The sequence below is a fragment of the Labeo rohita genome, unplaced genomic scaffold (genome assembly GCF_022985175.1).
Source record: "Labeo rohita strain BAU-BD-2019 unplaced genomic scaffold, IGBB_LRoh.1.0 scaffold_460, whole genome shotgun sequence".
Taxonomy (NCBI): Eukaryota; Metazoa; Chordata; class Actinopteri; order Cypriniformes; family Cyprinidae; genus Labeo; species Labeo rohita.
The window spans coordinates 45625-60411 of NW_026129380.1; the positions used below are offsets into that span (position 1 = coordinate 45625).

Consider the following 14787-nt stretch of genomic DNA (forward strand, 5'->3'; position numbering starts at 1 on the left):
ATGAACAATGAACTGTGAACAGTGAATGAGTTTGGGAAAGAGACAAGAATCTTTTACATTTCTCTTTAAAAATGCCCACAAATTTACACTTTAAGAATTTGATGTATATGTTCATTTTTATTATTTTAAGTTATATCTAGTTTGCCCATTATTGACATTTGTTATGTGCCCTGTTTAATAGTACTTTAGTTCATTTTGTCGGAAACTGCCATCTAGTGGACTCTTTAACAAACTGCGGATGATGAAAAAAATCAGGAAGTAATCGGCTGAACGCATGTCTGATGTATGTTCAATAGATGTGGTGCTTTTGGGGGTAATCCTCATCTTTCCTTGCTTTTAAGAGTTTTGAAGAGCAATGGCTGTCAGTTTCTTTATCTAATTAATTTGGGTGATATATACATTTTTGATATTAATGTGTGCAAACAGCATTCTTATAACCTGTATATTATAATTTAATAAGATTGCCTTTAAAATTCTTGTATTTCCTGTGAGTCTGGACGTCTGAATCTAATGTCTCATACTGAAACCTATTTGTGAATAAAATGAAGTACTGCATTTTCAAGGAAACTATTAGAGAGATAATTTGTAAATATTTTTTTAGCAAAGACAGAGAGCAATAGCTGTTTATGTTTATACTGATCTATTTAGGTATACATTTAGGTAAATATTTGGTCTCATTTTAATCTTCTTTGCTGATGCTCTTAGCATCTTAATGAAAATGCTGACAAATATTTACACAATATAGATTCATGATAAATATTCAACAAAATTAAATTAAATCTCGCAGTCCATGTGCAACCAACAATAAGAAAAACATTAAATACCTTTTGGTAGATGATGCTTTTTTCTCACTTAAGTCCGGCGGCAAACCTCTTTTTGACCCGTCACTCTTCACAGACACATGTGAGCCTGATCTTACACTAATGACACAAAGAATAGAGAAACAAAAGAAACAATATTACACAATGTAATTTCAGTGTAATTTATAAAGTTTTAATGTTGTAAGTGGTAGTTAATATACAGATATAGCCATGCATTTGTTCTTCTATGCCTATAAGTATTTTGTATGGTGAATTTATTCCCTGTAATGTCTGCCTGTATAATTGTATTATTGGAAAGAAGCTCCAGACAGAGTTCAATAAAGTCACCATATTTTGTGTTAAGTGATTTTTTTTTTTTTTTTTTTTTTTTTATTCAGTCAACATCTATCTCAAAAACCACAGTGACGAAATTACCTAACATAATGTTATAATGTCATACCTTTTGGTAGATTATGTTTTATTTTCACAGACACAGAGCTGGACACATGTGAGTCTGATCTTACACTAATGACACAAAGAACAGAGAGAAACTACAGGAGATACTTCAGTCTCATTTGAAGAGATTTTATTTGCCAGATGGGAGTAATTTAAACATGTTTTAGTTATAAAACTAATTAGCAATTTTTCCTTTAGTTTCACTCAGTTTAACTTGCTGTCAAACTTCAGAAATATTAAACATGAAGGGCGGACAGTACAACATTTAATACCCACCAAATATGCAACCCCAAACATGTAATGCAATCAAATTCATATGATAAATTATGGTTGATCTGTTAATGTCATTTCTACAGGTTTTGTTTTGTTTGTTTTTTTACAGAAAGTGTTTCAAATAATTATCTAAAAACAGACTCAGTCTTACCTCTGTTTCTGTGAGAGACTCATCTCAGACTGAGAGTCCTTTCCTTGCTCTTGTAACATACACCTACAGTCTTGTCCACTAAGAAGAGAATTTATTTGAAACACTCATTTTTCTGTCCTTTAGGCCTGTAGCTTGTCAACAATTTCTTCTCAAATCTCTCAATAGTACAGACGGATCGGATTAAATATGCAAAAACATATTTACATATAAACCAATGTCTCCGAGTGTTAAAATGAGTAGCGTCTGTGCTAAAGTTGTATCTATAAAAATGTTTTCTAGGACATAAATCCAATGAGCATCGCTTTGTCTTACTATCTGCAGTTTTTTCGCAGTTACTTTCGTTTTCGTCTTCTTCGTGGGTTTTACTGGAGGGTTTTGAACGAGTTGAACAGTTTCTGTCACCTGCTGTACTGGAGTGTGGATATTCTACCTAATACATTTAAACACTGTATTATTATTTTCCCTGTTCCTGGACTGTTGTCTACGATGCTGTTTATTGCGAATGTCACACGTGATGAGATTTGTATTTATTTCTCACTTTCAGTTGTTTCTGTTCATATTAGGGTGTAGTATTAATACTTGTTTTACAGTTTCTACTTCTTTATGTATATAGGCTTCATGTCCAACTGGTTTTTGATTCCATCATTACTTTGCTCCAGCTGAGGGTTGCCAGCCATTGCATATAATAGAGAATCTTCCCACATTAAAGACAAGAAAGTAATGTTCTGTATAAAAAAGAAGAAAAAAGAATGAACAATAGGATACACAAATTCAGAAATAAATTTGTTAACAGCAAATAACATGGTTTATCAGACTATAATGAAGTGCTGTTGAGTAGTTTGTCTCTGACAGCCATGAAATGATTTTAAGTGGCAGTTTACAGGTGATCTGAAGACATCAGCACAATGAATGAGGAGAAAACCGTCTCTAACCAACAAATACTCACGTGGTGCAATTAACTCTTGACACCCTGAAAGCATTTTAAAAACTGTTGTTTTCTGAGAGAAATACACAAAAGTAATGGCTCATAACTCCAAAACCATAGCAAGGAGAGTCAAAAAGTAGGTATCGTTTGATAGAAATCTTTCTGTATTTTTATGGGAAAACCTATTTCTTTAAATACAGACATTCTCATACTAAGAAATAGGTGATCTTAAAAGTGTTCTTAAAGAAAATTTTCCTATCTTTCTTATTTGATATTCAATATCTCATGAAAGGAATAAGGTATGAGAAAACTTTTTTTTTTTTTTTTTTTTGATATTTTGCAATATACGGGCTGTACATGATGTAAATTTTGTGGTGATATCATGAAGTAATCAAAAGTTAAAGCATTTGGAACAAAGGCAGCCTTTTTCTTTGCCCTAAATTGTTGTTTTCTGAGTGACAAACATTCACACAAGTTTAGTCAAACCCCAAACAATTATATTTCTTTTAAGTTTAGTCAAACCCCCAAACAATTATATTTCTTTTATTCTACTCCTCTATTCTACTGTGAGACCTTTTTCAAATGACATATTCCACACATGACTATCTCCACAGCTAACACCCCACTCTTCTCCTTCTGCTGCAGAAATATCCAAACTTCTCCTCTCCAGCCATCCTACAACATGCCCACTAGATCCTATCCCCTCTCACCTTCTCCAAGCAATCTCTCCTACACTCTTACCAGCACTTACACACATCATCAACACATCTCTCCTCACAGGCTCTTTCCCCACTGCATTCAAGCAGGCTCGGGTAACCCCACTGCTCAAAAAACCTACTTTAAACAGTTCACTTATAGATAACTATAGACCGATCTCTCTCCTTCCATTCATAGCAAAAACACTCAAACGAGTCGTTTTTAACCAGGTATCACTATTTCTTGCGCAGAACAGTTTATTGGATGCTAACCAGTCAGGGTTCAGGAGTGGCCACTCAATTGAAACTGCACTACTGTCAGTCACTGAATCCTTGCGGATTGCAAAAGCTGATTCCAGATCATCAGTACGCATTTTGCTGGATCTTTCTGCTGCTTTTGACACAGTGAACCATCAGATCCTCCTGTCCACCCTCTCATCACTGGGTATCATAGGGATTTCACTTCGCTGGTTTGAATCCTATCTCACAGGTAGGTCTTTCAGGGTGGCCTGGGGAGGGGAGGTATCCAAAGCACATCTTCTGGCCACTGGGGTTCCTCAGGGATCAGTTCTTGGACCCCTCCTCTTCTCCATTTACACTACATCACTGGGGCCCATCATACAGGCACATGGTTTCTCTTAGCACTGCTATGCTGATGACACGCAGCTCTATCTTTCATTTCAACCAGATGATCCAACAGTAGCTGCACGGATCTCAGGCTGCTTGGCGGACATCTCGGAGTGGATGAAAGAACATCATCTACAGCTCAACCTTGCAAAGACTGAGCTCCTTATTTTCCCTGCCGACTCTACAGCATGATTTCACCATCCATTTAGGTACATTAACAATTACCCCATCAAGTTCTGCCAGAAATCTTGGTGTAATCTTTGATGACCAGCTGACTTTCAAAGACCATATTGCTAAAACTGCTCGATCCTGCAGGTTTGTCCTACACAACATTAGAAAGATCAGGTCCTTTCTAACAGAGCAGGCCACACAACTACTTGTCCAGGCCCTGGTCATCTCCAGGCTGGACTACTGCAATGCTCTTCTAGCCGGTCTTCCCTCATGCACAATCAAACCTCTACAAATGATTCAGAATGCAGCAGCACGACTGGTCTTCAACGAGCCCAAAAGGGCCCATGTCACACCTCTCTTTATCACCCTGCACTGGCTCCCAATTGCAGCTCGCATCAAATTCAAAACACTGATGCTTGCATATAGAACAACCACAGGCTCGGCGCCCGCCTACCTCCACTCACTGCTACCAATCTACACTCCCTCCAGAACTCTGAGATCCGCCAGTGAGCGACGCCTCATTGTACCATCACAAAGACGCACAAAATCACTTTCCAGAACATTCTCTTACACCATTCCTGGCTGGTGGAATGATCTTCCCACCGCTATCCGGAATGCCAACTCCCTAACAACTTTCAAGCAACTGCTGAAAACCCATCTCTTTCGACACTATTTGACATTAAAAAAAAAAAAAAAAAAGCCTTTACTCTACTCTTTTCCCTTTCTAGCCTGTACTTATTTGAACAATGCTGGTTATATGGTATTATGAGCACTTCCTAAGTCGTTTTGCCTCTTTAGGACTAATCGCTTGATGTATTCCCCACCTGTAAGTCGCTTTGGATAAAAGCGTCTGCTAAATGAATAAATGTAAATGTAAACGTAAATGTAGAGAACAGGGTGCAAAAAAATATATTTCACAAATTATGAAAACTTTTTTTCTACTTCTCAGCAAATAACTCAGCACTACTTAGGAGTTAATCAAAGTGACCACAAGCATTGTAAAGTTCAGACTCAAAGCTTTCAAATGACATGATATTTTGTGTTGCTCTAGGCCAGGGGTATCAAACAGCCCTGCAGAGTTTAGCATCTACCCTAATTTAACACACCTGAACAGCTAATCAGGTCCTTCAGGCTTATTTGAAAACAATCCGGTTTATATGGACTACTCAGCAGTCTTTAAGAGTTGATTCTATTGGTTGAATGCATTCGAAAGCTGAATTTCTAAGCCATATATAAATATAAATAAATTTATATATATACACACACACACACATATAAGGAGTGTAAAGGTACACAGATGACATGGTTTGGTATGTATCTCGGTTCGGGGGTCACAGTTGGATACAATTTTGGTACAACAGAAACAAAAATCTACTGTGCTAGATTTTTTTTTTTTTTTTTCATTTATTTTTAACAGACAGTAGTACAAATGATTATTTTTTTCACCTACATGTGAAAATACTAAATATTATATCAAATTAAATGTCATATAAATGCTATAAAATCTGCAGTACATATATACATACAAGGAATAAATACTTGACATATTTAATTTAGTTAACTGATAGACAAGGGGGAAACAGTGCGACACGTAACGTAGCCTATATCTGCTGAGTTTCAGTTCAGTTTTGTGACAGAAAGGAAACTCAAATGGCAGAAAGCGACATTCTATTTAAGTTGATTTTGCTGGTATGAGGTTGAAGTTGAAGTAATCGAACCGGCTAATACAAATACATGAGCGCGCCCGCCTCACTGTGTCACTGTAGGAACGCGTTAGCATTTGGATACATCGTCAATATGAAAATATTATGGAATATTTGGATTTGTGCCGAATGAAAGAGGTAGAATACAAGAGCACAAAAATCCATTTCACAAACAGTTGAGTAAAGTAACTTAATGTTATACTGTCAGTAAAATGTTAGTAAACTAGTAAAATAATTTTTTATATACTTTAAAAATATAATTTATTTCAAGGCTGCATTTATTTGATGCAAAACAGAAAAAACAGTAATATTGCAAAATGTTAGCTATATACTACTTAAAAGTAATTTCACTTTTTCAGATTCTTCACTGTTTTTTGTGAACCTGTGTCTTTTTTTTTTTTTTTTTTTTTTTCAGGATTCTTTGATAAACAACAAGTTAAAAAGAACAGCATTTATTCAAAATATAAATCTTTTTTTATCAATGTAAATCCATGCTATCACTTTTTATTAATTTAACACATTCTTGGTGAATAAAAGGATTTAATTTCTTTCAAAAAAAAAAAAGAAAGAAAGAATAAAAATCTACTGACCCCAAACTTTTGAACAGTAGTGTATATTGTTAGAAAAGCTTTTCTATTTTAAATAAATGCTGTTCTTTTAAACCTTTTATCAATCAAAGAATCCAGAAAAAAAGTAGCACAGGTTCCAAAAAAATATTAAGCAACACAATTGTTTTCAACATTGATAATAAATCAGCACATCAGAATGATTTCTGAACTATCATGTGACACTTAAGACTGAAGTAACAGCTGATAAAAATCCAGCTTTGCATCACAGGAATAAATTATTTTTTTAAAGTGCATTAAAATAAAAACCATTGTTTTATATAGTAATAACATTTTGCAATATTACTGTTTTTTTTCTGTATTTTTGATCAAATAAATGCAGCCTTGATGAGCATAAGAGTCTTCTTTAAAAAAAAACATTACAAGTCTTACTGATCCCAAACTTTTGAGTGGCAGTGTAATTATTATATCAAGTGGCAATTAATTTTAAGCTTTGTATTTGAATTAAATTAAATTAAATTAATATGTACATACAGATAGCTTTAATATATCCAACTTTTATAATGACTAAACCTGTTTTCCTTTTGAGCTCTGTGTAAAACTATATATAAATAATTAAATTCAATTGATTCTTTTGCATAGTCATATATTTTCTGTTTATTCCTGCCTTGTAAATGCATTTCAATTTCCAACATTTTTAATAACGACATCTCTTAATCTTCAGCAGAAAAGTGAATTGCTCAAACTCTCACGAGAAGTGAATCCAACAGACGCTTTGGTGACTCTCTCCATGTTCGTGTGATTGGCTGTTTGGTGCACGTATCACACTTTCAGGTGCACGTGCTCCAGAGTTAAATCACAAACTCTGAGTTGATAGAGAACGTTTATATCGAGCTTTGTGAGCTGGTGAACCTACACTAAACCAGGTTGGCTTTATCGGGTTTTGTTAACTCAAAACTTACTCTGCAACTCTGAGTTTGTTTATCTCGCAGTCTATGTACCTTAGCATGTTTTATATTATTAGAAGTAGAATTAGGATCAATTCTCTTAGTAGTTGTTTTTTTTTTTTTGTTTGTTTGTTTGTTTGTTTGTTGTACAGAAACAGTGAATGACCAACATCTCAATCACCACTAGCCCGAATGACAAATTTGCAGGTATTCATTTTCATTTATACATTACATATGTCCACTTTTCTATTTCTAATTACTACAGATCTAAGATTAAAAGTGTAGTTGTCATGCTTTGATCATGTCACATACAAACGGATATTACTAAAAATTTTCAGCAGCTCTGATAATATTGATAAGCCTCAGACTAGAAACACACATGAAACAAGCCATTCAGATCATCTCACTTTATACCGCGTATAGAGCAGAAACAAATCATTTGAGACAGAATAATTGCTGGAATCTGATGACACTCATCTTTACTAACAATACACACAATAATATAGTTTGATTTTCTAATAACTACGATCAAAGTAACACACAAATTAAAATAACACTAGTTTTGATCATAAAACCTACAAAAGCACAAAATCTGTGGACTTCTTCACGCTTTCCTCACATGCTCATTATCTGCTGTACTCGGTGTGTATTCAAGCCAGCAAACACACAAATAGCGCTGTAACCGATGAAAACAATGCAGAAACGATCTTGCATATTGTTGCTTATACAATTGTGTGTAAATACGCGAAATGAACATCTCAACTTTATGTGACGGACGTTAATAAGAGTGTGTACTCACGATCTAAGTTAATGTATTTCACTAATAACCCTTCCTTTCAATTCAATTCATGCATACATTTTATATTAGTATGTTCACGAAAACATTCTAATTTTGTTTCGTATCTTATTTTTGTCCTTTTTGGAAAAGAGTTTTATATTCATGTTACGGCATGACGTCATTTCTGTTCAGCCCGCGCTGCGTCCTCAGAACGCGTTGAGCACGCTGAGGAGAGGTAAGCGGTTAGCGGTGCTCCTTCAACATGAGTTGTAAAAGTCACTGAAAGTTTTATTAAGTGCCTAATATGCAGAAATATTATTGTTCAGAGTGTTATAAATGTGCTAGAAAGTGTTCTATTAGTGGATGGATGAGATTTAATAGTTTTATTACCGAGTACAGTTGTTCGAGAATATGTATGTGCGTGATTTTAATTAATTGATTAACTCATGTTTAATCTGTCCAGGTGGAAAAAAAAAAAAAAAAAAAAAAAAAAAAAAAATCACAGAACGAAATCATTTCTCATTGTTGTACTCTCTCTCTCTACTCTATCCAGGTATAGTTTATTGTATCAATTTGTTTTCTATTCTAATTCATGATTGATCTAAATCGAGATGCAGAAGATCTATATGTTTGGATAAATGGTTGTAACAATTCATTTTGCACTGTTGTTTGTAGCATGGTTTCATGTATTTTATTTTTGATATATTATTATTATAATGCTTACGTAGAACGCGTTGAGCACGCTGAGGAGAGGTGGAAAAAAAAAAAATAAAAAAATAAAAAAAAATCACAGAACGAAATCATTTCTCATTGTTGTACTCTCTCTCTCTACTCCATCCAGCATCTGCATGTTCCATATTAAAAACCCTCCATCAGCAACAGTTCCCATGGTCCGTCTCTTCATTCATAACACAACGCAGACCGTAACAGTGTCAGAGTAAGGCCGGTTACATTTAGAAGACTGAAAGCATAACTCTTGTAACGTCATCAGACAATGACTTTAAAAACAGCGTTTGTGCACGAACATTTCGGACAGACTTTGCTGTAGCAAATCTTCTCTCTCATTCCACAAAACAAAACAAAAAAAATCCCCAGAAGCAGCAATTTCCTAATGTCATAATCACTATATTGAGAGCAAGTGTGCCACGGATGTCCTGCAAGCGAAGTCAAATAATTGCTTCTCGTATCGTTCACTGGCGCTTGAAAAGCCAACTTATGGTGTACTACCTCCACTGACTGGACTGGAGTGTGAAGTATCAATGGGAATTAATGAATTAATGGAGCGTGAGAGAAACTACAAAAATCAAATCACACTTCAAATAAAGGTTTTCTAAAGATGTTTTGTGTCATTTTAGGAAGTTCCTATTATGCTGATGTGTTCAAGTGTTCCTTTTTTTAAAAGGTTTGGTTTTAGTTCGTTTTATGATGCTTTGAAGGGGTCATCAGATGCCCATTTTCCACAAGTTGATACGAGTCTTTAGAGTCTTAATGAAAAGTCTATACTTGTATACTTAGGTTAAAAATTCTCAGTGGTAGTGTAAAACAACACCCTTTTTACCTTGACAAAATCAGCTCTGCAAAAATCATCCTGTTCTGGTCCAGGCTGCTTTAAAACCAAATGAGCTCTGCTCACCCCGCCCCTCTCTTCTCTCTGTGGAGTGACGATTTAATTAATTTAGCTGCATTTAGCCACATTTGGCCGTTAAACTTGCTAACTAGCACGTTATTAGGAAACTGTGATTGCAAAGATTTATAAAAAAAAAAAAAAAAAAAAAAAAAACAACAAAAACTTATACTCACTTCTGCTGTAAGTGAAGCTGGATCACGAATGATTCGCATGAACATTGACGGATATGTGTAGATCGGGAGGTGCATTCCCTTCACAAACAAACTCTTCAGCAGCTCAGATGTCGGGAGTAAATGACGAGCACTATTTTCATTATTACATCCAGCAACACAACACCTCAACATGCTTAATCTGAGATATTGTTGTCTAACTTACATCCCTGCTCCGACATCAAAACAATGGAGGTCAGGCTGTTACAGCTGATTTAAGGCGGGTCTGAGGTAAGATGCTCATGTCAATCAACTATCGTGGGAGCGGCCTCTGTTGGTGTGACGCCACACTGACAGTCATCTGAGAATGGCTCGATTTGAAAAAGGGAATATTATTTTTACAGATTAATAAAAAACCACTGCATGGATTTTTATCATTATAGGGTAGATTTGTACATACACTGCCAAAACACATTAATGTTCAAACAACATAAAAGTAAACTTTGCATCCGATGACCCCTTTAAAAACGGGCTATTGTGGGTAGTAACGACATACATTTACTTTGGTTTACATAAATACCAACACTTTACCAATACAAAGTGGATTGAAAATCGTTAGACTTTTATTTTATTTGATTATTAACTTTGAGTTGCTGTCATATGAACATTATTTTGTTGCCAGAAGATGGTCTTTCTCAATGAGTTAGTCATCTCTGCCTGTTTAAAGGATATTTCATTAAGACCCTAAAGGATATTTTTCAACTGTACCCTTGAAACATGTATTTTCTGTAAATCTTTTTTGAAATAAGTATTATAAAATGTGTTGTAGGCTACATATACATTTACACATAGTTAAACTGTAGCAATCATGCTTAACCTTTTTTGTTTCGTTTTGTTTTGTTTTGTTTTCTAACGATTATTTTGATGCCATCCCTGATAGCACAGACTCTTGGAGATGTCTATTTGATGTCTGCAAGACGTATTTTTTAGATTGTTTGCTCATATGCACTACTTTTAGGACGTTTCCTATCATACGTCAAATAGACATCTATTAAATGTTTCTAAGATGTTTATGATTTAGAATGTATGTAAAACTGACAGCTTAGAGACATCTGATAAATGTTTGTACACAGCAGATGCTTTCCAGATCAAGAGATCTTTAACAGACGTCTTGCAGATGTACGTGTGTTATCTGGGATGATTCTACTAGAGTAAAATTGTAGTAATACTAGAGTAAAACTATGGTAGCTTTGACTATAGTAACCATAGTTTTTGAAATCATGGTAAATTTTGTAATAACTATAGTTTGACTACTACAGTCAAAGTTAAACAATGTTTTTTGCAAGAAAGCTATGGTTGATTTTGTTTTTACTATACATTTACTACAAATGCTGTGGTAAAACCATGGTTAATTTTCAAAAGAGTACAAACTAATGATTGTGAATTGATGATTTCTTATTGTGTGGACAATCATTTTGGGTAGTGTGAGGAAATGATTATTAATCACCGTCCACTGCCAGATAAGTTCTGGTGGCTATCAGAACGACAGTCAACTGCGCCCATGTAGAGCGATTTACAGCTTTGCATCATCCAAACATCAGCTGGTTTTATTATTAAAATTCAATCAGGTTTTTAAGGGCAGATCCAGGTTCTCCCAGAAACTGTTTGATGGTTTTGTTCTTCAGTTTGTCTCCATTGGTAAATAGCACTATGGTGTACATTAAAGAGCTTACTTCCTCTTCAGTGAATCGTGCCACTGGTATCAGTAAGAGAAACACATGTGGTCCAGCCAGGATCATGGAGATGCTGTTGCTGATTTCTCTCTGTATTTCTTCATTAGTGAGTTCAGTATCAAACAGTCCTGGAGTGTCGATCACAGTAATGTGTCTGCTGTTGATTTCAGCTGTTTCTCTCTGACACTCTTTAGTAACAGACTCTTGAGAAATGTCTGATATAAACGCTTTTCTTCTTAAGATGGTGTTTCCAGTTAAACTCTTCCCAGCTCCTGTTTTCCCCAGCAGCACAATCCTCAGCTCATCTTCTCCATCTCTTGAATCTTTAGATCAAAGGAAAAAAACAACTGAAAACACTTCAATGAATTTCAAGTGAAGACTGACAATTATCCAGACCATCAGAGAATACTGTGTGTAATTTAAACTGAAACATCATGTGTTGTTATGTTTTCTCTGCTGCACTCTGTATATAATGTTATTGTTGTGTTTTATAAATCTGTGTGGACTTTACAAATCATGAAAAGTGTTTAATCCATGCAGATTTTCTGATCATTACCTTGTGACTGAAACCAAGTCTCTAATGAATGGATTTTCCTCTTCATTTCTTCTAATTCTTTAAGTTTTTCCATTTGTGTCTCCATCAATGTCTCTGTAGAGAAACAAACACCACTATTTTCCTCAACCATCTGCTCCAGTTTCTCCATCAACACAGACACTTGTGTGTTCAGGTCAATGAAATGATGTCATCCTTCAAAACTCTGAATGACAGACTGTGTTTCTTCATTTAGTTTTTCTGTCTGATGCTCTGAATTCTGCTTTATGAGGATCATGATGTGTTTGTTGATTCTTGAGCTGAATATCCTCTGAATCTTCTCTATTTCTGCTCTGTCTTCATTATTAATTGGAGCATCACGAATGATGATGATGAAAACATGAACTCCAGGATGACAGAGAGACACACAGCGGTGAGTCTGACGCATCACTTCCTTCTCTGAGAGCTGAGTGTTGAACAGAGCTGGAAGCTCCACCAGACTGATCAGACGTCCATGAAGCTCCACGTCTCTCCTCACACACTCTAAACTGAGCTCTGATCTTGTCTTGCTCTGATTCAGGATCAGGTTTGATATGAAGGATCTTAATTCTCCGTTACTCCCACGCACAACCAGATTCAGCTTCACACCCTCTGGATCTGTGTCAAAGAAATAAATTAGTCAAAGCAGTCTGAATTTCTTAATTAGTTAGATTATTGCTGCATTCACATGACGTTGGAATTACAGTAATCTGGCCACAAAAAGCATTTGTAAGTATGAATGTATCAATGAGCATCAAAGTGATGGAAAACTAAAAATACAGTTTAAGTAATATAGAGCTTTTCAGGTGCTCAAAGTGAGATGTTTAGGACTGTCCAAATCAGTTTCCTGACATTAATCCCTTTATATTTTACATTTTGAAGAAAAGACTGATGGTATAAAAAATAGCTGGAGCTAAAATGGCAGTAGTATTAGCAGAACATCTCAACAAGGGAAGTACGTTACCTATACACAACATTTAAAATCAGAAGAGATTTTAAAACACTGGGTAAAAATCTGTGAATCTGTTAAAAAAAAAAAAAAAAAAGTTGTGCAGTGTATTTTAGTCTTTAGGGTCTAGCATTGTCTAGAGATTACAGACTTAACCAGTCATTAATAGCAAAAGATTCAACAATTTTACTAAGATTATAGTTTTGAGTCTATTTGTTCTTCTTTAAAATAGATAGGTTATGTATAAAAGTGTATTTATTTATGTGTGGTTCACAAAGTAGAGATGTACAGTTCTGTAAATAACCTATAAGCTTATTACTGTATTCTCACAATGATGCTTTATTCAGAAACATAAATGAATGCACTCACCCAGTGTCCTGATCTTCTGCTGTAACTCTTTGATTTCATTGTCTCTCACTCTCAGTTTCTCCTCTAGTTCATGTCTGACTCTCTTCTCTGAAGCTCTCATATACATCTGAAGAGAAGAGGGTTCAGTCATCATGCTTTCTATAAATTCAAACAGCTTTGAGATCTTTTCCTAGTTTCTCTGGTCCTTTAACCCCATCACAAAGTACCAACTCCCACAGAGACTCACAACACTGAGATTCTGTGGATAAAACTAAATCTGACACTTTTTTTTTCAACATTGAGTTCAATAATGAAAAGCACCATGAAGTGCTCTTGTGAGTAAAATATTCCTTTAATCTTCTCCATTTCTGCTTTGTCTGCATTAGTAAGTGGACTGACAGGAGTGACAAGGATAAAATGATGAACTCCAGGATGACAGAGAGACACACAGCGGTGAGTCTGACGCATCACTTCCTCCTCTGAGAGTCGAGTGAGAGGTGGAAGCTCGATTACACTGATCTGTCGTCCATGAATCGTTCCTTCTCTCTTCTGACACACTTTACTCATCTCTTTCTGAGGTTTACTCATTACCCCTCTAAACATTTTAGACGCTGAGCTAACGTGTTGGATTATTTCCACACAGCACTATGTTTAGCTTTGTTTAGAGTGACAAACCTCCTCCATCACGTCCTGTTTTGGTGCTCTCTTTGAGATCAGAATTCTTCTTTGTCGTCTCCTCTGACTGAACGTCCAGATCTGTTCAGATCTCATCCACTGATGCTCCATCACCTTCATCCTCATACATGTTACAGATGAAAAATTCTGTGTGTTCTTTGAGAATCTCCTCTGTCATTCTGAACAACTCTGCCATCTCAGATCACCATCCTGTGTTTGTTGTATCAAACTGTAGATGTCTTCCTCCACACTCCTTTATTAAATCACGAATAGTGTTATTCCATATCATAGAAGTCAGTTTGTATGTGCGCGTCTCTTCATCAGTCGTCAGCACTATAGTGTGTTTCATGGCCTGCTTACTGAAGAGGTTCAGCAAATATTTCACTCTCTGTCTGTCGTTCTCACTGAAGTCGTTATACTGCAGTACGAGTATGAACACATGAGGTCCTGGAGCAGACAGAGACATACACTTTTTCACTGACTGTATTGACTGTTGATGTGTGAGATTTGGCTGGAGCAGGTGAGTGTTGATGACTGTGATGTGACTGTGATGCATAACTTTATACTTCACTAACATGGTAAATCAATGAGTAAACTAATGTTCACACTAATACAGTAAGCTACAGGTAAATCTGACACATCT

General features: G+C 35.6%; 1 long non-coding RNA gene and 1 pseudogene across 1 annotated transcript; one reads left to right on the forward strand and one right to left on the reverse strand.

Annotated features, from left to right (window-relative positions):
- Positions 1–3203: 3203 nt before the first annotated feature.
- On the forward strand, positions 3204–4594 carry LOC127160814 (uncharacterized; annotated as a pseudogene).
- A 7003-nt stretch (positions 4595–11597) lies between these two features.
- Positions 11598–14196, reverse strand: LOC127160816 (uncharacterized). Its single transcript, XR_007826855.1, has 3 exons — positions 14145–14196; positions 13491–13596; positions 11598–11699 (listed from the first exon to the last, which is right to left on the reverse strand). It is a non-coding gene; the product is annotated as an uncharacterized LOC127160816 (long non-coding RNA).
- Positions 14197–14787: the final 591 nt, after the last annotated feature.